At 43.6% G+C, this 24,252-nt stretch overlaps 2 long non-coding RNA genes across 2 annotated transcripts; one reads left to right on the plus strand and one right to left on the minus strand.

The window, feature by feature from the left end:
* Positions 1 to 4,443: 4,443 nt before the first annotated feature.
* On the minus strand, positions 4,444 to 6,012 carry LOC130282196 (uncharacterized). The gene is made up of 3 exons (XR_008846273.1): positions 5,882 to 6,012; positions 5,421 to 5,526; positions 4,444 to 5,332 (listed from the first exon to the last, which is right to left on the minus strand). It is a non-coding gene; the product is annotated as an uncharacterized LOC130282196 (long non-coding RNA).
* Positions 6,013 to 13,427: 7,415 nt separating this feature from the next.
* On the plus strand, positions 13,428 to 14,996 carry LOC130282205 (uncharacterized). Its single transcript, XR_008846278.1, has 3 exons — positions 13,428 to 13,558; positions 13,914 to 14,019; positions 14,108 to 14,996. It is a non-coding gene; the product is annotated as an uncharacterized LOC130282205 (long non-coding RNA).
* Positions 14,997 to 24,252: the final 9,256 nt, after the last annotated feature.

Consider the following 24,252-nt stretch of genomic DNA (forward strand, 5'->3'; position numbering starts at 1 on the left):
GACGTGTTCGTCCTATGGACAGGTACAGAACAAGACTTCAAACAATTTATGCACTCCATCAATAATAATGAGTTAGGTCTCAAATTTACTTACACCTTGAGCCCCTCACACTTAGACTTTCTGGATGTTACTATCCGAAAGGATGACTCAGGTGGTTTGACTACTAATGTGTTCCGTAAAGCCACTGCAACGAACAACCTCCTGAGGTGGGAGAGTTGCCATCCGGGCCCCCTTAAAAAGGGGATCCCTAAAGGGCAATACCTCCGCCTCAGGAGGAACTGTTCGGAGGAGCGTGAGTTTTTGGCACAGGCGAGGGACCTAAGGGAAAGATTTAGGGAACGAGGGTACCCCGACCAGGTACTTATTCCAGCCTTCCAGCATGCTATATCCACCCCGAGACAGGAACTATTGGTACCTAGGGTTCATACTGCAAAATCACAGATCTGTAGGATCATTGGTACCTATGACAATATGTCCCAGCCAGTTCGTGATATTCTCCAGAGACATTGGAGCATACTTTTGATGGATAAGGATATTGCACCCATTGTAGGAGGTTATCCCCAAATTACTTATAGGAAGGGGAGAAGTATAGGGGATACCATTACACAAAGCCACCTTGCTCCTCCTAAACCTCCTAAGACTTGGCTGGGAAGTAATGCCATCAATGGGTCCCACAAATGTGGCCACTGCAAAGCGTGCCCCCATATGAGGAAAACAGAAAGCATTTCTATCAAAACTACAGGAAGAACCTTTAAGATCAAGGGGTTGATTAACTGTAGTACCAAGGCTGTCGTTTATGTGGCCATATGCTCCTGCTACCTACTCTATGTAGGAAAGACAATCAGAGAACTTCGCCGTAGGGTGCTGGAGCATTTGGGAGACATTCGCAACAAAAGAGACACTGCGATTGCCAAGCACATGAACGAAGTCCACGGGGGGGACCCATCACACATTCAGTTTTTTGGTCTCGAAAAAATGCGCCCGTCTCCAAGAGGGGGCAACCTTGACCAAATGCTCCTACAGCGGGAGACACGATGGATATACGTCTTAGATACAGTAGTCCCTAAGGGGCTTAACGAGCAGCTTATTTTTACCAGTTTTCTATAATGGATGGATACCGCTGGGGATACCCTTGGGGTGTAGGCTAGGTAGTCAGGGGGGGCTGTAGTCAGCCCACGAGTTAGTACACCCCCTAAATAGGGAGTAGAAGGGTTTATAGACTAGGTTCCAGTGCGGGACCGCCCTTATTAGGGCGGCCACCCCGCCTAGGTTTAGGGACTAGTGATAGGGCTTAATAGGGACAACATAGGCTCACTAGGCCCCTGCTATATTTCCCTCCTCTCCCATTAGGGTTGCGCCCCCTCTCCCCCGGCGGTATCCGTTACAATATGACTTAGACAGTGTGATCTTGTGAGTTGATTTCCCTTGATCGTATTGTTGCAGTCATATTTATACATTCATTAATATCTGATTTTGTGTAGCCCCCATTAACTAACTAATATACTTTCCCGACCTTTGTTCCCAGGTCTGTGCAAGCTCTACGCTCCTGTCTTGGGTCCCTTTGGGTCTGGAGCAATAGGGGACCAAGTCCTGCTCTAGATGCCAATCAATTATATTTACCCAATATTTTGTTATACAGAGTTAATCATGCGCACATCACTGCCCCATTAGTTCAGTCCCTAGGGTGCGATCCGGATTTAGTCAATAAAGGCATTATTACACTGTGGGTCAGATTTCCTTCTGACTCACAGCGTCTTTCCTTATCCACGGGGCGATTAGGGTTAATATTTCTCCGCTTACCTACTCGCTAGACTAGCGAGGCTGGGTTGACACCCTCCTACTTCGGCGTTGGTATGGAGATGGCGTCTGGGCGGAGTCTCCACCCACAGCCCCGGAAGCCGATAAGGCGTCAGACGCCGTCCGCTCAGGAGACGCGTGTGAGCAGCCGGCTAACAGTTCGGCTCCCCGCCACTGCGGGTAACACACGTCCCTGGAGCTTTCTATTCGCAATTAGGACGCCGCAACCGTGAGTGTTGTTCCTTTTGTTTACAGGCATGTGCACCGTGATTTAGGAGTTAGCCAGAACAAATGGCATTTTCTTTCCTTTTCTTTCACAGGTGTCGTACTATGCCTCTGATAGAACCGTGAGTGCATGCATATATTTGTTACAGGCACCATACAGCCCGGACATGGTATACTGAACGGTATTTCTTTTTATGTGTTTATTTGCAGGTGGACCCGGTCTATTGGGTTAAGGAAGAACTCCATCTTCTGAGCCCAAATATTTATGGGCTCAGATACTTTTATTGTCTACTATTATGAGATATGTACCACTTGTTTAGCCCCTGAGGAGGTCACATGTTACAGTGTGCTGAAACGCGTAGGGCATTGTGGTTTTTCCAAAACATAGAGAGCCTATACGGGCATCTATGTACTGTTGTGTACATTATCCTAATATTGTGGGAGCCCTCTCCCCATCTGTTATATTTTAGCAGATTATATCAGGCGTCTATTTGGTTTGTGCACTTCTTATCTGAGTGCTACAAACAACAATACTGCATCACATGCATTATATTTCTTAATTACCATTATTAAAAGCTAAGTTTTATATGCACACACCCCCCCCCCTCTTTACTATATTTAGTTTGGGAGAGCACATATACGGGTTAGTAGATACCCCTATAAATCTATTACTAATCTCAAGGGATAAATCCAACCTGGTCCTTATGAATAAGGGCTGGAAGAAAGGAGCAAAGTCTAATGGCTAATACCTTACAAAAAAGCTTAATGTCAGAGTTAAGGAGGGCAATGGGCCGATAACTGGAGCAATCATGAGGAACCTTGCCAGGCTTGGGTAACAGGGTGATAAGGGAGTGTAGAAAAGACTACGGGATCACCTCCCCATCCAGGAAGGAATTGAAAAGAGGGACAAGTTTAGGCACTAGCAGAGACGAGAATGTCTTATAATACAGATAGGGGAAGCCATCCGGACCAGGAGAGCGACCAGCTGGGAGAGATTTAAGGACCTCTGAGATCTCCTCCAGTAAGAGGAGAATTAAGAACATCCCGGTCTGCTCCCAAAAGAGAAGGTAATCCACACCGAGAGAGGTAGGCATCTAAGGCCGCCGCTCTCTCCCCTGGGTCAGATTGCAGCTGGGAAGGGAGTGAGTAAAGATTAGAGTAATAGTCGACAAAAAGACGAGAGATATCAGCGGGATGGTAGAAGGATCCTTCAAGCAGAGGGGGATTGAGCAGCAACCCGATCACGTAAACGCCTCGCCAGCATAGTGTGAGCCTTATTGCCTTTTTCGTAGAAGCACTGCTTAGCATAAAACAATTGCCTCTCAACTCTATGGAGAGCCAGGTCGCTCAGCCGTGCCCAAGCCGCCAGCAAGCCCCTCAATGTCGAAACAGAAGGAAAAGACAGCAGGAGAGCCTCCAGATGAGCAATCTCCACTCGAAGTTCTCGGGAGAGAGTCAGAGCATCACGCTTGAGTCTGGCGCCCAAAGCAATGCAATGGCAGTGGACCACAGATTTGGGAGCTTCCCAAAGGATAGCCTGAGAGGACACTGAACCTTCATTAGTGGCAAAGTAGTCAGTAATGCACTGCTGGATCGACTCCCGGGAAGGTAGAGTTTTAAGGAGAGAGTCGTTCATCCTCCAATGACAAGACCTCAGAGAGGAAGGGGTAGAGGAAAAGGAGAGATGAACAGGATAGTGGTCAGACCAGGAGACAGGATCCAGAGAAGCATCAGAGAGCATGCGCACCATCGGAAGGTTCCCGAAAAAATAGTCAATACGCGTATGTAACTTGTGAGGGTGTCAGTAAAAACTGAAAGAGCACTCCGTTGGGTGGCCATTCCGCCACAAATCGTAGAGCGAAGAGTTACGGATGAGACGTCGAAAAATCAAGGCAAGATGTACGGGGAGCGCTAATAACAGAATGGTGGTCCAAGGATGGGGAGAAGATGAGATTGAAGTCCCCACCCACTAACCATGCAGACGGGGGGTACCGCTGGAGTTTAGTAAAGACCCTACGCAGGAAAGGGATTTGTGAAGTGTTAGGTGCATAAACCTTACAAAGCAAAAGTGAGACGCCACCCAGAGTAACTTCTAGTATGACATACAGCCCCATAGGATCAAGAAGGGAGGAAGAGACTTGTAGTGGGCAGCTGAATAAGACTGAGGGAACAGGTGTTGAAGGAACTGGAAGGATCCAGAATGGTCAAAGTGCGTCTCCTGAAGGAAAACTATGTCGGCATGTAAACCAACCAACTCCCTTTGCAGTAGGCGCCGTTTGGTAGGGGAATTAAGCCTCTTAACGTTCAGGGAGATGCACTTAACCATGGCGGATGAGAGAAGAAAAAGAAATAGCTAATAAAAAGCATACAATAGTAAATATGATGCAGCACTCCACAGGTTGCGAAAAAAAGGTGGTTTTATTCCATCATGTGCATAGACAACGTTTCACCAGCCTCACGCTGGCTTTTTCAAGTGAATCATAGTGATACTGGTGGGTATTTATAGACCGCCCACTAGGTCATGTGACAAAGGTAATACATGATTGACATATGTAAATAAAGAGGTCATCAGAAAGCATTGTGCAAACAATAATATAAATAATATAAATCATCATCTATAGTGTTAAATACAAATAAAAGGACATCAGATCATCATCTAATATAGAATTACCGGTATTTAAGCATAATACATCAAAGTGCACTGGTAGTGATCTGTAAATCCGTGACGAGATGTGAATGCCTTCCGGGGTCCTGCCGCGATGTATCCCGGTCACAGGCGCCAATGCGCCGGACGTGATGTGCGCATCGCTGAGGAGTAGAAGCATTTCCGGGTTCGGGTGGAGCGTAACACCAGGAGCGCGTCCTCGCATCCATGGCAACCCGACTCCGGACTTAGACGTGGCTTGCGCATGCTCAGATAAGTTCATATCCTGTCAGTGAGGATTATCCCCATGCGAAAAATGAGGCCATATCAATATCGCTGTATAGATCACAGGGTGTATATAGCTTGATTGAATAATATTAAATAAAGGCATAATGTATCCATTCCTGGGGGACAGCAAAAGGTCTAGTGAGGGCTGAAAGTAAACACAGCATACACAGAGCAGGTAAGTAAACAAAGGGAAGTGCGGTCACTGTTGCTAGGGCTGGGGTTCCATACCTTGTGGTTGCCCCTAGCAACCGGCCGTAGTATGTAAAGGCAGCAGAAAAAAGGAAAGTAAGTAAATCAGAGGGAATACAGTCCCTGATACTTGGACTTAGGCTCCAAAATTCGGGGTTGTCCTTGGCAACCGACCATAGTAGTAACAAGCTGCGAAAATAGAAAAGAGGGTAATGACTAGCTCCAGTCGGCGTGTTTGGGCCGACTCCACTCTCCATACATACTAAGATGAGTTTACCGGTGTATATGAACCGGGACCGTTCTGGCATCAGCATATGTGGACCAAGATTTCCTCGGTGTGTATGGACCGATATCTGTTTCACAGTAAGATGTAGAATGAGAGGCTAAAAAATAGAGAAATGAAAGTTGTTAGAGCAACCTAGCAAACTCCACCATGCAAAGACATTTGTTAATGTGCGTAGATACCGTGGTCCATAGCGTATCGGGTTCTATATTCAGGGGGTGTCTCATGAGTATTGTCCATGGACATGGACTATCTCTGCACCTATGAAGTGGTAGCCCCATGCACATCGGGTGTTCAACCCTTCAAACCCTGTAGCCCACGCTATCTTAGGACCTGAATCTAAGTCGCACCCACATGCATGAACATTCACACTGGAGTATAGGTAGTCAGTTAATAGGTCCAGTTCTCAAAAGTATAAAAAGGCAAGTATGTGGAGGGGGAGTAGAGTCAATTACCCAAAGAACAAGAAGTAAAGATTAGTAGTAGCCGAATATTTGGTTGCTGTTTCCTCAGGAATATATAATCGGAATACAATATGTGAGGTGGAGTGACGTCAAGGCAGGTACCCGGAAGGCATGTGAACTAAAATAAAAATTTAGAAAAAAGAAATTAGTAGCAAGAATAAATCACTATTCACCTCTAGCAGGGTTAATACCCCCCAACATACAGGGCTAAACCCCATTAGCGCCTCAACATCTTAGGTAAGACAGTGAACTCTACATTGAGTCCATTAGGTTTAAGTGTATTAAGGCTGTGGATCCACTTGAGTTCTCTAACCTGGAGGGATGCTATTCTATCACCCCCTCTTTTTGGGGGAGGAATATGGTCAACTATCATGCATTTCAGATCTGATTCTGTGTGTCCAGCTTCGGTAAAATGTTTAGACACAGGGAGGTCCAAACGTTTTTTTCTGATTGAATACCTGTGTTGGTTCAATCTTGTCCTGAAATCATTTTTCGTTTCACCTACATATAGGTGTTTACATGGGCACCAAAGGATGTACACAACATAATCACTATCGCACGTTAAGTAGAATTTAATGGGGAATTCTTTCTGAGTGTCAGGATGTATGAACGTGGTGCCTTTTTGTAAATACTTGCATGTAACACAGCGCAAACAGGGAAAACACCCCTTAGCTTTTACAGACAAATATTTCTGTTGTTTACCCGGTCCAGAGATGTCAGCTTTGACCAAGTGGTCTCTGAGGTTACGTGCTCTACGGTACGACATGAGTGGAGGAATTTGGAATTCCCTAATCTGTGGATAACTGTCTTTCACCAGATGCCAATGTTTCTTAATGGTTGCTGCTATGTTACTAGAGACTTCGTTGTAGGTGGAGATGAATGGTATTCTCATGGATTGGTCTTTCTTATGTGTCTTGAATTTGCCCATATGTCTTTCTGTTCTAACTTGTTGTACATGTCTAGAAATGATGTGTTTGGGATAGCCCCTCTCACTGAACTGTTTGACCATTCTGTCAACTGCGGCATCAAATTTATGGTCAGTATCAGTGATGCGGCTGGCTCTTAATAGTTGGCTATAAGGTAATGATGAGATCATAGATCTAGGGTGTGATGATTCAAATCTGAGTAGGGTATTGCAATCAGTAGGTTTATGGTAAAGATCTGTAGTCAGTCCGTTATTGAGAATGGACACCTGAGTATCCAGAAAATTAACTGTATTATCTGAGTGTGATAATGTAAACTGGAGATTGGGGTCGACACTATTGAGGTAGTTATGAAAGTCAGTCAGTTCTTCTGTTTTGCCTGTCCAGATGAGGAAGATGTCGTCAATGTATCTCCACCACCCCAGGATATTCCTGGAGTGGTGGGACACAAAAACGACATCCTCCTCAAACTCCGCCATCACTATGTTGGCATATGTGGGCGCCATGTTGCTCCCCATTGCGGTCCCACGTAGTTGAATGTAATACTCATCATTGAATGTAAAATAATTATTTTCAAGAACAAAAGAGAGAAGTTGCATAATAAAGTCAATTTGTTGTAAGTCAAGGTTAAGTTTGTCCAGTCCTTTCCGTACTGCTCTAGTGCCTCTGTCATGTTGAATGGATGTATATAATGACACTATATCAAAGGAAGCAATACTGGCATGATCAGGAATATTCAACTTTTGAATAATAGATAGAAAATGCATTGTGTCTCTGAGGTAAGATCTGGTATTAGTAGCTAATGGTCTGAGAACTTTGTCCAAGAACATAGAGATGTGATTGGACAAAGAATTTCTCCCCGAGACAATGGGTCTCCCTGGGGGATCGACTAGGCATTTATGTATTTTAGGCAGTAGGTATAAGACTGGGGTCACAGGAAACTCAATCAGTAAAAATTCTTTCAATTTCTCATCAATGATACCTTTAGTCAGTGCTTGATCTACTATCGAACCAATTCTCAACTGCATATCGTTTTTAGGGTCATGCTTTAATATTCTATAGACCTCCCTGTCTTTAAGCTGTCTATGTGCTTCTCTCAAGTATGTGCTCTTGTCCATGACCACAATACCGCCGCCCTTGTCAGCCGGTTTGGTGATAAGATTGTGGTCATGGACAAGTTGTTGCATAGCCAATAACTCATCATGAGTAAGATTCGGATGTTTAAGTCTAGTCTGTTGTGCTTTAATATTAAGAAAATCCCTTTTAACACAATCAACAAAAGTAGCAATTGAGTGTGATTCAACTGAAGGTTGAAAATCACTACAGGATGGTAAATTGTATTGTTTAAATTCAAACCTGTGGGACACCTGGTCTGGGATATCTTGTACACCAGGACTCTGCACAGGATGTGAATCAAACCAAACTTTAAGTTTAAGCCTACGGATAAAACTAACAAAATCCATTTCTAGTTGAAACCAGTCATTATAAGTACTAGGGCAAAAACTAAGGCCCTTAGATAGTAATGTAAGTTGTTCTTTAGTAAGACTATATGAGGAGATATTTACCACAGTTTCTGCGTTGTCTATTGATGTTTCCTTCTTTGTTGGGAAGTTTTGTGGTTCTGTGCTCGACCAGCCCTCTGCGCTCTTGTCTTTCCTGTTTCTGTGGTGCTTGCGTCCTCCTCGTCTCGGCCGCCCCCGACGGACGGCATACCCCCTAAAAAAGGCTCCTGGTTGATTTGGCGATATCCAGTTTTATTCTGTTCAGTATCCTCATGGACCTCTCCGGCATTCTTATTGAAGTGTCGCTTGCCTGTGGTGGATAGGTTTTCCCACGTGTACACATGACCAGTGGTGTAGTCTTGACAGTCACGGAACCATTTATGTCTTTTAGTTTCCTCAATTTGAGTGCGTTGTTTTGATAGAAATGTATGTTGTTTTTCTGATAGTTCACGCCATTCATCCTCGGTGAGAGAGGCTTTCAAGGCTGTTTCCACCTCAGTTACCTTGTTCTTGATTGCTGTTAGATCTCTTTGGAGGAATTCTATGTTGAGCAGTATAAGGTCAAGAGAGTATTTATTTGAAATTGCTTCATAGCAGGTCCGGTAGTCGGAATCGTTTGTGAATGCATTCGCTCTCGGCTGTGCTCTCATACCTCTTGGTATTTTCCTGGATCTGTAATATTCACTCATAGTAGAGAGATGAAGTTGAACCGATAATAGTTTTTTAGTTTCATTTTCATAGGTCCTCCTGAGGTCAATTTTAGATGGATTATGTAAGAATGAGGCGTCATTGGGTAAACTCCCCATGATGCGGTCTGCATCAACCCTGCTATAGGAAAACACATCGGTGGAAGGAGTAAAGGATGCAGTCTCTGTATTAGTGTCCATGTTAGTATCTTTAGGAGAGGGTGCTCGTTTGTTGACCTTCAAATCCAATGTGAATAAAAACGGCACAACCAAAATCCAGAAGAAAAGTGAGATGAGGGGTGCCCGCATAGCTGGAACCTGGGTCCACCGGTTCCTTAATCCAGACAATAGTAAATATGATGCAGCACTCCACAGGTTGCGAAAAAAAGGTGGTTTTATTCCATCATGTGCATAGACAACGTTTCACCAGCCTCACGCTGGCTTTTTCAAGTGAATCATAGTGATACTGGTGGGTATTTATAGACCGCCCACTAGGTCATGTGACAAAGGTAATACATGATTGACATATGTAAATAAAGAGGTCATCAGAAAGCATTGTGCAAACAATAATATAAATAATATAAATCATCATCTATAGTGTTAAATACAAATAAAAGGACATCAGATCATCATCTAATATAGAATTACCGGTATTTAAGCACATCACGTCCGGCGCATTGGCGCCTGTGACCGGGATACATCGCGGCAGGACCCCGGAAGGCATTCACATCTCGTCACGGATTTACAGATCACTACCAGTGCACTTTGATGTATTATGCTTAAATACCGGTAATTCTATATTAGATGATGATCTGATGTCCTTTTATTTGTATTTAACACTATAGATGATGATTTATATTATTTATATTATTGTTTGCACAATGCTTTCTGATGACCTCTTTATTTACATATGTCAATCATGTATTACCTTTGTCACATGACCTAGTGGGCGGTCTATAAATACCCACCAGTATCACTATGATTCACTTGAAAAAGCCAGCGTGAGGCTGGTGAAACGTTGTCTATGCACATGATGGAATAAAACCACCTTTTTTTCGCAACCTGTGGAGTGCTGCATCATATTTACTATTGTCTGGATTAAGGAACCGGTGGACCCAGGTTCCAGCTATGCGGGCACCCCTCATCTCACTTTTCTTCTGGATTTTGGTTGTGCCGTTTTTATTCACATTGGATTTGAAGGTCAACAAACGAGCACCCTCTCCTAAAGATACTAACATGGACACTAATACAGAGACTGCATCCTTTACTCCTTCCACCGATGTGTTTTCCTATAGCAGGGTTGATGCAGACCGCATCATGGGGAGTTTACCCAATGACGCCTCATTCTTACATAATCCATCTAAAATTGACCTCAGGAGGACCTATGAAAATGAAACTAAAAAACTATTATCGGTTCAACTTCATCTCTCTACTATGAGTGAATATTACAGATCCAGGAAAATACCAAGAGGTATGAGAGCACAGCCGAGAGCGAATGCATTCACAAACGATTCCGACTACCGGACCTGCTATGAAGCAATTTCAAATAAATACTCTCTTGACCTTATACTGCTCAACATAGAATTCCTCCAAAGAGATCTAACAGCAATCAAGAACAAGGTAACTGAGGTGGAAACAGCCTTGAAAGCCTCTCTCACCGAGGATGAATGGCGTGAACTATCAGAAAAACAACATACATTTCTATCAAAACAACGCACTCAAATTGAGGAAACTAAAAGACATAAATGGTTCCGTGACTGTCAAGACTACACCACTGGTCATGTGTACACGTGGGAAAACCTATCCACCACAGGCAAGCGACACTTCAATAAGAATGCCGGAGAGGTCCATGAGGATACTGAACAGAATAAAACTGGATATCGCCAAATCAACCAGGAGCCTTTTTTAGGGGGTATGCCGTCCGTCGGGGGCGGCCGAGACGAGGAGGACGCAAGCACCACAGAAACAGGAAAGACAAGAGCGCAGAGGGCTGGTCGAGCACAGAACCACAAAACTTCCCAACAAAGAAGGAAACATCAATAGACAACGCAGAAACTGTGGTAAATATCTCCTCATATAGTCTTACTAAAGAACAACTTACATTACTATCTAAGGGCCTTAGTTTTTGCCCTAGTACTTATAATGACTGGTTTCAACTAGAAATGGATTTTGTTAGTTTTATCCGTAGGCTTAAACTTAAAGTTTGGTTTGATTCACATCCTGTGCAGAGTCCTGGTGTACAAGATATCCCAGACCAGGTGTCCCACAGGTTTGAATTTAAACAATACAATTTACCATCCTGTAGTGATTTTCAACCTTCAGTTGAATCACACTCAATTGCTACTTTTGTTGATTGTGTTAAAAGGGATTTTCTTAATATTAAAGCACAACAGACTAGACTTAAACATCCGAATCTTACTCATGATGAGTTATTGGCTATGCAACAACTTGTCCATGACCACAATCTTATCACCAAACCGGCTGACAAGGGCGGCGGTATTGTGGTCATGGACAAGAGCACATACTTGAGAGAAGCACATAGACAGCTTAAAGACAGGGAGGTCTATAGAATATTAAAGCATGACCCTAAAAACGATATGCAGTTGAGAATTGGTTCGATAGTAGATCAAGCACTGACTAAAGGTATCATTGATGAGAAATTGAAAGAATTTTTACTGATTGAGTTTCCTGTGACCCCAGTCTTATACCTACTGCCTAAAATACATAAATGCCTAGTCGATCCCCCAGGGAGACCCATTGTCTCGGGGAGAAATTCTTTGTCCAATCACATCTCTATGTTCTTGGACAAAGTTCTCAGACCATTAGCTACTAATACCAGATCTTACCTCAGAGACACAATGCATTTTCTATCTATTATTCAAAAGTTGAATATTCCTGATCATGCCAGTATTGCTTCCTTTGATATAGTGTCATTATATACATCCATTCAACATGACAGAGGCACTAGAGCAGTACGGAAAGGACTGGACAAACTTAACCTTGACTTACAACAAATTGACTTTATTATGCAACTTCTCTCTTTTGTTCTTGAAAATAATTATTTTACATTCAATGATGAGTATTACATTCAACTACGTGGGACCGCAATGGGGAGCAACATGGCGCCCACATATGCCAACATAGTGATGGCGGAGTTTGAGGAGGATGTCGTTTTTGTGTCCCACCACTCCAGGAATATCCTGGGGTGGTGGAGATACATTGACGACATCTTCCTCATCTGGACAGGCAAAACAGAAGAACTGACTGACTTTCATAACTACCTCAATAGTGTCGACCCCAATCTCCAGTTTACATTATCACACTCAGATAATACAGTTAATTTTCTGGATACTCAGGTGTCCATTCTCAATAACGGACTGACTACAGATCTTTACCATAAACCTACTGATTGCAATACCCTACTCAGATTTGAATCATCACACCCTAGATCTATGATCTCATCATTACCTTATAGCCAACTATTAAGAGCCAGCCGCATCACTGATACTGACCATAAATTTGATGCCGCAGTTGACAGAATGGTCAAACAGTTCAGTGAGAGGGGCTATCCCAAACACATCATTTCTAGACATGTACAACAAGTTAGAACAGAAAGACATATGGGCAAATTCAAGACACATAAGAAAGACCAATCCATGAGAATACCATTCATCTCCACCTACAACGAAGTCTCTAGTAACATAGCAGCAACCATTAAGAAACATTGGCATCTGGTGAAAGACAGTTATCCACAGATTAGGGAATTCCAAATTCCTCCACTCATGTCGTACCGTAGAGCACGTAACCTCAGAGACCACTTGGTCAAAGCTGACATCTCTGGACCGGGTAAACAACAGAAATATTTGTCTGTAAAAGCTAAGGGGTGTTTTCCCTGTTTGCGCTGTGTTACATGCAAGTATTTACAAAAAGGCACCACGTTCATACATCCTGACACTCAGAAAGAATTCCCCATTAAATTCTACTTAACGTGCGATAGTGATTATGTTGTGTACATCCTTTGGTGCCCATGTAAACACCTATATGTAGGTGAAACGAAAAATGATTTCAGGACAAGATTGAACCAACACAGGTATTCAATCAGAAAAAAACGTTTGGACCTCCCTGTGTCTAAACATTTTACCGAAGCTGGACACACAGAATCAGATCTGAAATGCATGATAGTTGACCATATTCCTCCCCCAAAAAGAGGGGGTGATAGAATAGCATCCCTCCAGGTTAGAGAACTCAAGTGGATCCACAGCCTTAATACACTTAAACCTAATGGACTCAATGTAGAGTTCACTGTCTTACCTAAGATGTTGAGGCGCTAATGGGGTTTAGCCCTGTATGTTGGGGGGTATTAACCCTGCTAGAGGTGAATAGTGATTTATTCTTGCTACTAATTTCTTTTTTCTAAATTTTTATTTTAGTTCACATGCCTTCCGGGTACCTGCCTTGACGTCACTCCACCTCACATATTGTATTCCGATTATATATTCCTGAGGAAACAGCAACCAAATATTCGGCTACTACTAATCTTTACTTCTTGTTCTTTGGGTAATTGACTCTACTCCCCCTCCACATACTTGCCTTTTTATACTTTTGAGAACTGGACCTATTAACTGACTACCTATACTCCAGTGTGAATGTTCATGCATGTGGGTGCGACTTAGATTCAGGTCCTAAGATAGCGTGGGCTACAGGGTTTGAAGGGTTGAACACCCGATGTGCATGGGGCTACCACTTCATAGGTGCAGAGATAGTCCATGTCCATGGACAATACTCATGAGACACCCCCTGAATATAGAACCCGATACGCTATGGACCACGGTATCTACGCACATTAACAAATGTCTTTGCATGGTGGAGTTTGCTAGGTTGCTCTAACAACTTTCATTTCTCTATTTTTTAGCCTCTCATTCTACATCTTACTGTGAAACAGATATCGGTCCATACACACCGAGGAAATCTTGGTCCACATATGCTGATGCCAGAACGGTCCCGGTTCATATACACCGGTAAACTCATCTTAGTATGTATGGAGAGTGGAGTCGGCCCAAACACGCCGACTGGAGCTAGTCATTACCCTCTTTTCTATTTTCGCAGCTTGTTACTACTATGGTCGGTTGCCAAGGACAACCCCGAATTTTGGAGCCTAAGTCCAAGTATCAGGGACTGTATTCCCTCTGATTTACTTACTTTCCTTTTTTCTGCTGCCTTTACATACTACGGCCGGTTGCTAGGGGCAACCACAAGGTATGGAACCCCAGCCCTAGCAACAGTGACCGCACTTCCCTTTGTTTACTTACCTGCTCTGTGTATGCTGTGTTTACTTTCAGCCCTCACTAGACCTTTTGCTGTCCCCCAGGAATGGATACATTATGCCTTTATTTAATATTATTCAATCAAGCTATATACACCCTGTGATCTATACAGCGATATTGATATGGCCTCATTTTTCGCATGGGGATAATCCTCACTGACAGGATATGAACTTATCTGAGCATGCGCAAGCCACGTCTAAGTCCGGAGTCGGGTTGCCATGGATGCGAGGACGCGCTCCTGGTGTTACGCTCCACCCGAACCCGGAAATGCTTCTACTCCTCAGCGATGCGCACATCACGTCCGGCGCATTGGCGCCTGTGACCGGGATACATCGCGGCAGGACCCCGGAAGGCATTCACATCTCGTCACGGATTTACAGATCACTACCAGTGCACTTTGATGTATTATGCTTAAATACCGGTAATTCTATATTAGATGATGATCTGATGTCCTTTTATTTGTATTTAACACTATAGATGATGATTTATATTATTTATATTATTGTTTGCACAATGCTTTCTGATGACCTCTTTATTTACATATGTCAATCATGTATTACCTTTGTCACATGACCTAGTGGGCGGTCTATAAATACCCACCAGTATCACTATGATTCACTTGAAAAAGCCAGCGTGAGGCTGGTGAAACGTTGTCTATGCACATGATGGAATAAAACCACCTTTTTTTCGCAACCTGTGGAGTGCTGCATCATATTTACTATTGTCTGGATTAAGGAACCGGTGGACCCAGGTTCCAGCTATGCGGGCACCCCTCATCTCACTTTTCTTCTGGATTTTGGTTGTGCCGTTTTTATTCACATTTAATAAAAAGCATAGATAGAGCAGGAAAGCAGCACTCCAGGGTAAGAAAAAGTGCTCGGGTGCCTACTGTGTCGGGTCTAGGTTGGGGACCCCTCCAAACACAGAAAAATCAAATAAACAGTGGCACACCAGGTGTCAGCAAAAATAAAATGTGATTTATTCCAGAGACGTGTAGGCAACGTTTCACCTGGCTCACCCAGCCATTTTCCAATAAAAAGCATACTCACAAAAACAGTCCAGGGGGACACAGCGGGCAGCACAGAGCCCTCCATGGCAACCGGGAAAGAGCAGAGTCCAGCAACTCCACGGACAGGAGGAGGCAACAAGAAGAAGAAAGACAAAAAGAAGAAACAAAATGGAAAACAAACAAACCACGACCAGACAGGACACCACAAAACAAATAAAGAACAACAATACCATTGACCAAAAAGCCAATGCGGAGGCCTAGACCACCGAAGTGGACCATGGTCCAAAGCATGGGCAGACCATTGCCACAGCCTCTAGAGGGGATATGGAAGGTGACCAACAAAAAACAACCACCAAAAAGGCGAACACACAACTCCAAGGCAAGAGAGCAAATAATAGAGAAACCCACAGGTGACCAAAAAATGCTAAAACACTAAAGAGGCAAAAATGTCCAAGAAGAAGCATCAGTGCGGGCCTCTCAGTAGAGAGGCAACTCCACAGTCAGGAGAGGAGTCCAACCAGGAACATCTCCAAGCAATCAAGGACATCTAAGCAATATATCAAGGGGGAAGTCGACGGGGTTTCAAAGCCCCCGGCCGGTGGGACCAGACAGGTTGCCACACTGGAGGCAGAGGAGGAGATGTCAAGTTCCAATCCACCATCTGGGGTTCCGGTAATTCCAAGGCGGAGCAGAATGCTGGGAGATCAGAGGAGCCCAACACAGCAGAGCGTCCATCCCTACAGGCGTGCAGGGCAAATGGAAAGTTCCACCGATAAGGCACTTGGTGAGAACGGAGAACCGCCAGGAGCGGTTGAAGCATCCACCTTTTCCGAAGCGTCAGCCAGGACAAATCTTGGAACAGTTGGAGAGGGGCCCCATCAAAATTCTTCAGTGAGCGAGCTTTAGCCATAATGGCCTCCTTGATCCGAAAATCGTGGACACAGCAGATGACATCCCGGGGGACACCCGAGGTAGATTTAGGTCGGAGGGCCCGCTGTGCTCTGTCCAGTTTAATCTTGTGGGAAGAAGGCTCGCCCAGGATAAGATTGAAGATAGCTTCCAATGTGATGAAAAGATCCTCATCGCAGGCAGCCTCTGGCAACCCCCGCACACGGATATTATTACGCCGTCCCCTAATGTCCAGGTCCTCTACATGGGAATGAAGGTCACACAGAAAGTCTGTCTGGGATGCAATTGTAGAATGGAGCTGAGCAATGTAAGCTCTGGTACTATCATGGGCATCCTCAATAATTCTCATGGGCATCAGCAATAATAGAATGGAAATCTTCTTTAGTGGGAATTTGGGAGAGCAGCAAGCCAATGTCGGTTAGAGCCAAGGAGGGCACAGAGAGGTCGTAGCAGGGGAGACCAATGTCCGAGATGGCAGTCCAGGTGGAAGGACCAAGGGCCGGTGGAGGAGGCACTGAGGATCCCGGGGACAGAGGGTGTGAGCCCTGTGAGGGCACACTCACAGTGCCAGCATGGGAGAGGCCAGGGGGAGGTAACACTCTGCCAGAGGATACAAGGGGGTGGAGAGGTGCAGGGTAGAGGGCACAGGTCTAGACCCCACCAAATCCAGGGATGTAGAAGCACAGATGTCTGAGCTCCAGATAGAGGGAGCAGAGGTGGAGAGGGCTGAGCAGTGTGGAGCAGCCGCAAGGGACCTCGAGGCAGGGGAAGATGGAGGTAGGCCATGCACAAGCGAGGCCCAAGATGGCGGCACCGCACTCTGGCTGGGGGAGAATGATCGTGACCCCAGAGGAGTGGGCAGCAGGGCAGTATCACCAGGGGCACAGTCACACAAGTCCTGGCTGGAGGAGGTACTCACCTCCAGACCGGGCAGCTGGGAGCCGCAGCAGACCCCTCAGCTATGTCAGCAGCGGCCACAGGGAGCTCCCAAGGCATCACTGCAGCGCTGTGCAGGAGGGGCCGGATCACGTCGTCGGAGTAGCGGAGGCCGAATGCTATAGCCAGGGAAGCGCCCTCAGGTCCAGAGGAGCAGGCTGGAAGGAGGTACGAGATGACGGTGTCCGGGCAGCAGAAGGCAAGTGGGAGCGGGAGCGGAGGCCCAGCACGGGGCCCGTGGCAACAGGCAGGCGAGTGGGTGCAGAAGCCAGGGGCACCCGCAAGTATTGTAATATGCCTCTGGGTGGGGTAGAAGGGAGCCGGGGAGCATAGGGTGGATTCCAGGCCTTACGGAAGGTCCTCCCCATCAATTTAGCTGGGTCACCAGGTGGGGAAAGCTGATGTTAAGGCCTCTGGAGCGGGAGCTAGCCCTTCATGCGACCATCTTCGTCGGTGCCAAGCCCCCCCCTTTTGTTGGATATTACATACAGTACATATTGGTTACAGCTGCCCTGCCCTATAAAAAACACCCACCAGTTCTGGGTTTGTGTTTCACAAGAAGCATTGCCTGATGTGAATGATGCCTTGCACAAAAGAGCTCTCAGAAGACCTACAATTAAGAATTGTTGAGTTTCATAAAGCTGGAAAGGGTTATAAAAGTATCTCCAAAAGCCTTGCCTTGTTCATCAGTCCACAGTAAGACAAATTGTCTATAAAGGGAGAAAGTTCAGCACTGCTGCTTCTCTCCCTAGGAATGGCTTTCCTGTAAAGATGACTGCAAGAACACAGCGCAGACTGCTCAAAGAGGTGATAAGAATCCTAGAGTGTCTGCTAAAGACTTACAAGTGTCTCTGGCATATGCTAACATCCCTGTTAGCGAATCGACAATATATAAAATACTAAACAAGAATGGATTTCATGGGAGGATACCACAGAGGAAGCCACTGCTGTCCAAAAAAACATTTTGCACATTTACAGTTTACACAAGAGCACCTGGATGTTCCACAGCAGTACTGGCAAAATATGCTGTGGACAGACAAAACCAAAGTTGAGTTGTTTGGAAGAAACACACAACACTATGTGTGGAGAAAAAGAGGCACAGCACACCAACATCAAAACCTCATCCCGACTGTGAAGTATGGTGGTGGGGGCATCATAGTTTGGGTCTGCTTTGCTGCGTCAGGGCCTGGACGGATTGCTATCATTGAAGGAAAAATGAATTCCCAAGTTTATCAAGACATTTTGCAAGAGAACTTAAAGGGGTACTCCGGTGGTATACTTTTTTTTTTTTTTTTTTTCATGAACTGGTGCCAGAAAGTTAAACAGATTTGTAAATGACTTCTATTAAAAAAATCTTAATACTTTCAGTACTTTTTAGCAGCTGTTTGCTACAGAGGAAAATCTTTATTTTTTTTATTTCTTTTTTGTCTTGTCCACAGTGCTCTTTGCTGACACCTCTGTCCGCATCAGGAACTGTCCAGAGCAGCATAGGTTTGCTATGGGGATTTTCTCCTGCTCTAGACAGTTCCTGATACGGGCATCAGGAGTCAGCAGAGAGCACTGTGGACAAGACAAAAAAGAAATTCAAAAATAAAATCCTTTTCTCTGTAGTATACAGCAGCTGATAAGTACTGGAAGGGTAAAGATTTTTTAATAGAAGTAATTTACAAATCTGTTTAACTTTCTGGCACCAGTTGATTAAAAAATATATATTTTTTCCACCTGAGTGCGGTGGAAAACTTTTTTTTTTTTCATAAATCAACTGGTGCCAGAAAGTTAAACAGATTTGTAAATAACTTTTATTAAAAAAATCTTAATCCTTCCAGTACTTATTAGCTGTTGAATACTACAGAGGAAATTCTTTTCTTTTTGGAACACAGTGCTCCCTGCTGACATCACGAGCACAGTGCTTTCTGCTGACATCTCTGTTCATTTTAGGAACTGTCCTGAACTTGATGTCAGCAGAGAGCACCGTGTTCCAAAAAGAAAAGAATTTCCTCTGTAGTATTCAGCAGCTAATAAGTACTGGAATAATTAAGATTTTTTAATAGAGGTAATTTACTGGATCGCAGCCAGGGACCCGCCGGTAATGGCGGACACCCGCGATCCCGCGGATGTCCGCCATTAACCTCTCAGATGCCTCTCAGATGCCGTGATCAATGCAAATCACGGCATCTGCAGCATCGCGGTCACTTAACAGGATGATCGGATCGCCCGCAGCGCTGCCGCGGCGATCCGTTCATCCTGCACTGCAGACGGAGGTCCCCTCACCTGGCTCTGCTGCCTTCCGGGAGTCTTCTGCTCTGATCTGCCTTCCCGCAGACCAGAGCAGAAGATGACCGACAATGCTGATCAGTACTGTGTCCTATACATAGCACTGAACAGGATTAGCAATTGAGTGATTGCTATAAATAGTCCCCTATGGGGACTATAAGAGTGTAAAAATAAAAGTAAAAAAAGTAAAAGTAAAAAAAATGTGAAAAACACCCTCCCCCAATAAAAACGTAAATTGTCCCATTTTCCCTATTTTACCCCCAAAAAGCGTAATTTTTTTTATTTTATATACATATTTGGTATCGCCACGTGCGTAAATATCCGAACTATTAAAATAAAATGTAAATGATCCCGTGCGGTGAACGGTGCGAACGTAAAAAAAAAAGAAGTCCCAAATAGCTGCTTTTTTATAACATTTTATTCCAAATTTTTTTTAATAAAAAATGTAATAAAAGTTTTGTATAAGCAAATATGGCATTAATAAAAAGTACAGATCACGGCATAAAAAATTAGCCCTCATACCACCGCTTATACGGAAAAATGAAAAAGTTATAGGTCTTCAAAATAGGGGGATTTTAAACCTACTAATTTGGTTAAAAAGTTTGCGATTTTTTTTTAAGCACAACAGTAATAGAAAAGTGCATAATCATGGGTATCATTTTAATCGTATTGACCCAGAGAATAAAAAACACATGTCATTTTTACCATAAATTGTACGGCGTGAAAACAAAATCTTCCAAAATTTGCAAAATTGCGGTTTTCTTTTTAATTTCCCCACACAAATAGTATTTTTTTGGTTGCGCCATACATTTTATGGTAAAGTGAGTGATGGCATTACAACGGACAACTGGTCACCCCAAAAAACAAGCCCTCATACTAGTCTGTGGATGAAAATATAAAAGAGTTATGATTTTTTGAAGGGGAGGAGGAAAAAACGAAAACGTAAAAATAAAATTGTCTTAGTCCTTAAGGTCCAAATGGACTGAGTCCTTAAGGGTTAAGGGTGACCAATAGGATCAACCCCCCCCCCCCCCCCCCACCAGAGCTTCCCCCATAAAAGCCCTGGGTGGAGCCTCTGCTCTCTCTCTCTCTCTCTTGCTTCCTGCTGAGGTCCAGTCAAGTCATGAGAGAGTCAGTTCACCAACAAACTAACCCCCCACAAATACATCATTCAAAAAACGCAAATACGCCCCATGTGAACAGAGCCCAAGAAACACATCGCCCCGAAGGAAGCACTGGGCAGGGAGGAAACATCAGAAATTCTTACCCACGAACCAAAAAATATCTACACAAGTAAAAATAGATGCTTATTCGGTTTATAACCTTTCAGCCAATATAATTACAGAACCACAATTACAAGTGCTGGAGAAAGGCTTATCATTCGTACCTAACCAATCATTTGACTTGTATTCTACCTTACTGGATATTAATAAGTTTGTCAGATTACTTACCATATAGAGACATTTTTTTCAACAGGATAATACCACTACTCAAAACAATCCGGACTATTTGACATCTAACCATCTTTCCATTAGAGGAACCAATTGTTTGCCTCTATCTAGCTCCTTCCAGGAACAAGCAGCTACCTCGATTCTCTCAAATTTACAGGACATATCTCCTGACTCCTCTCCTATCACCTCTACAAATAATATTTTTTTAATTTCTAATCCCACCTTTTAATCTATAAATTCAAGATGTGAAGCGATGGACATATTCCAACAACGTATAGAAAAAGATCTTAAATCTCTGGAAAGTAATAAAAATAAAATCCCACACAATTTGACTTGGAAACTAAGAAATGCATTAAAAGAACTTACCAACAATACAAATATTACTATACGCCCATCGGATAAGGGAGGCTCAGTTCTAATTATGGACTCTGGACTTTATACAAAATTAATTGAAGAAATGCTTCAGGACCAAACAACATACAGACCTATAAGATCAGATCCTACTAACATCATCTGTACAAAATTGGAAAAATTACTGGAGGTAGGGCTATCTTTAAACATCATAACTAACCAACAAAAGGATTTCCTATTACCATCTGCCCCGGTGTGCCCGATTTTTCATGCTTTTCCAAAAACGCACAAGTGGGTATTTCCACCACCCTTGAGACCTATTGTAGCAGGGATTTTGGAACGCCTTGGGGCATGGCTAGATAATTTACTGCAACCACTTGCTACACGTACCCCAGGCTACATTAAAGATACTCAAAACATGACGTGGTCGGACAAGTCACCTTGGCTATCAGCCGATATTGTGGCGCTATATACGTGCATTCCCCACTACCTTGCCAATCAAACAGTGACCTACCATCTTGACAAATACAGCAATTATAGCACAGATTTAAAACAATATATATTGGATGTTTTGTCATTTCTCCTTGCACACAATTTCTTTCGTTTTAATACACAATATTATTTACAGATCACTGGATGCCCTATGGGGGCAAAATTCTCACCATCGCTGGCTAACCTTTATATGGCCCACTGGGAGGAGGTCGTCTTGCTTGATACCACTAACCCATTTTTCCATCTCATTGGGTGGTATGGTAGGTACCTGGACGACCTCCTCCTGGTGTGGCATGGCACAGAGGCACAAACACAAGATTTTCATAATTTTTTAAATGAAAATCAATACAACCTGCGTTTCACCATACAAAGCGACAGCCACAGTACCAATTTTTTGGACTTTACACTTATGGGCAATACACTAACAAAGCAGACACAGACAAAACTGTATAGAAAAAAGACTGCAGGGAACAGCCTACTACATGCCGAAAGCTGCCATCCCCGACATGTAATAAAAAACGTTCCAATCGGAGAATTTGTGCGAGCGATAAGAACATGCTCAGAGAAACAAGATTATCTAAACACTTGTAAAGATATCTCACACCGACTTTGGGGATACACACAAACCGATATCCAGCGAGCAATAAATATTGTGGACTCTAAACCACCAGGTCACTATTTAAACAACAAACCACAAGTGCAAGAAAGGTCACATACCGATCCCCTTACCTTCAGTATGGCATACATTACGGACTTTGAAAAAATTAAACAAATCGTATTGAAACATCTTCCTATTCTTCACCATGATTAAACCCTATCTAAAATATTACATACCGGTGTCAGAATAGTCCCACGAAAAGGAAAATCATTGTATAATCAACTGTCCCCAAGAGACCTCAGAATGGAACAGAAAAGAAAACAAAATTAGTTGAACTGCACTGGAACATCTAAATGCGGCCACATACGATGTAATGTATGCAAATTTATTAACAACTCGAAGAAATTTAAATCTACATCTACGGGTATAACCTACAATAACAAAACATTTATCAGCTGTCACACAACACATGTGATTTATTTGGTGACTTGCACACCCTGCAATCTACAATATGTCAGTTGCACAACTAGAAAACTTAAGACAAGAATATCTGAACATTTGGCGCCATGCAACCAATTCTCTGTCCACTCACGTTCTGTATCTGGACTTACGAGACATTTGCTTGAAAAACATACAGGAGAACCACTAAATCTGAATGTGCATGGGATCGAAAAGGTTAAACCACCAAGACGAGGTGGCGATTGGAATAAACTGGTGTTCAGACGGGAGGCGTTTTTGGATCCTCCGTCTGGACACCAGATACCCACAGGGATTAAATTTCAGAAATGACCTTTCCTATATATATTGATTTACTATAATTATGGATATGCTTTGGATATATAACACTATTTGTACTGTATACTATATGGTCTCCTGGAATTAGTCTGTATATTAGAGCTATGTACCTGTTCGCACACCTGTAGTCACTTACTAAGGATGAATACACGCCTCTAGGTAGGCGTATCCTCACACAAGTAGCTGGTTTGATTTTTTGAACAGATAAATAAACCATTCTCTCTCCTCGAGAGATACCGCTATGATTAAGGTTTTTTACAAACCGAAACGCGTCAGCGTTTCTCTTGGCTTTTAACATGCACTTTTTTGTTGATTTTTAATGATCGAAATAAAGCATTGAAGTTTTAGGAAGCTAGACTTTGCACATTTTCCATTGCTGATTACCTGGGAACTGGCCCTCTACCTCTCCGTGCTTCCTTGCTAGGATTACAGATTCTCCAGGATTGAGATGTGATAATACTAGATGGTGAGCTGACTCTACTCTTTTTTCTTTTTGTCCAGTAAAGTCATGCCTAAGTGTGTGTCCAGAGTCATAGGAGGCCTCAAGTCCAGTCTGCAGCCACAAGCTACAAACCTGCAAGTAAGCCACAGTCACAATCTTGTCAGTCATCAGTCACAAGTCAAATCAGTCACAGTCCTCATTTGTCAAGTCAACGTGGCCTGCATTAAATTCACCCCATTTACTACAAGTCCCAGCAAGCCCTTAAGGTTTCTGAGTCACTAGTCACCTCCTTGGGCCTGGCTGAACTGTATAGACTTTTCCACCTGTCTAACCTCAGTAAAGCTGCCGTTATTCGTAACTTGGCATTGGAGTCATTATTGCCCCTGTGCCTAGCCCAGGATCCAGCAGTATTCCTTTGGGGTATTGAGGATAAACTACGCTGTGGCGTCACAAATACAAGGGGTTAATGCCATCAGCCTCTAGGATAATTCAATCTGCCCTTTGCATCACACCCCATACCACAAATTCTATACCCAAGAATACTGCCAACGTGTTTCTGCCCCCTGTCAATGAGGGATGTCATCTCATCTTGAGAGGCATCAGAGGTTTCAAACAGGAATGAAATTGTTTACTTGTATAGAATGTGAGAAATGTTTTACTTAGAAATCTG

The sequence above is a fragment of the Hyla sarda genome, chromosome 7 (assembly GCF_029499605.1).
Source record: "Hyla sarda isolate aHylSar1 chromosome 7, aHylSar1.hap1, whole genome shotgun sequence".
Lineage (NCBI taxonomy): Eukaryota > Metazoa > Chordata > Amphibia > Anura > Hylidae > Hyla > Hyla sarda.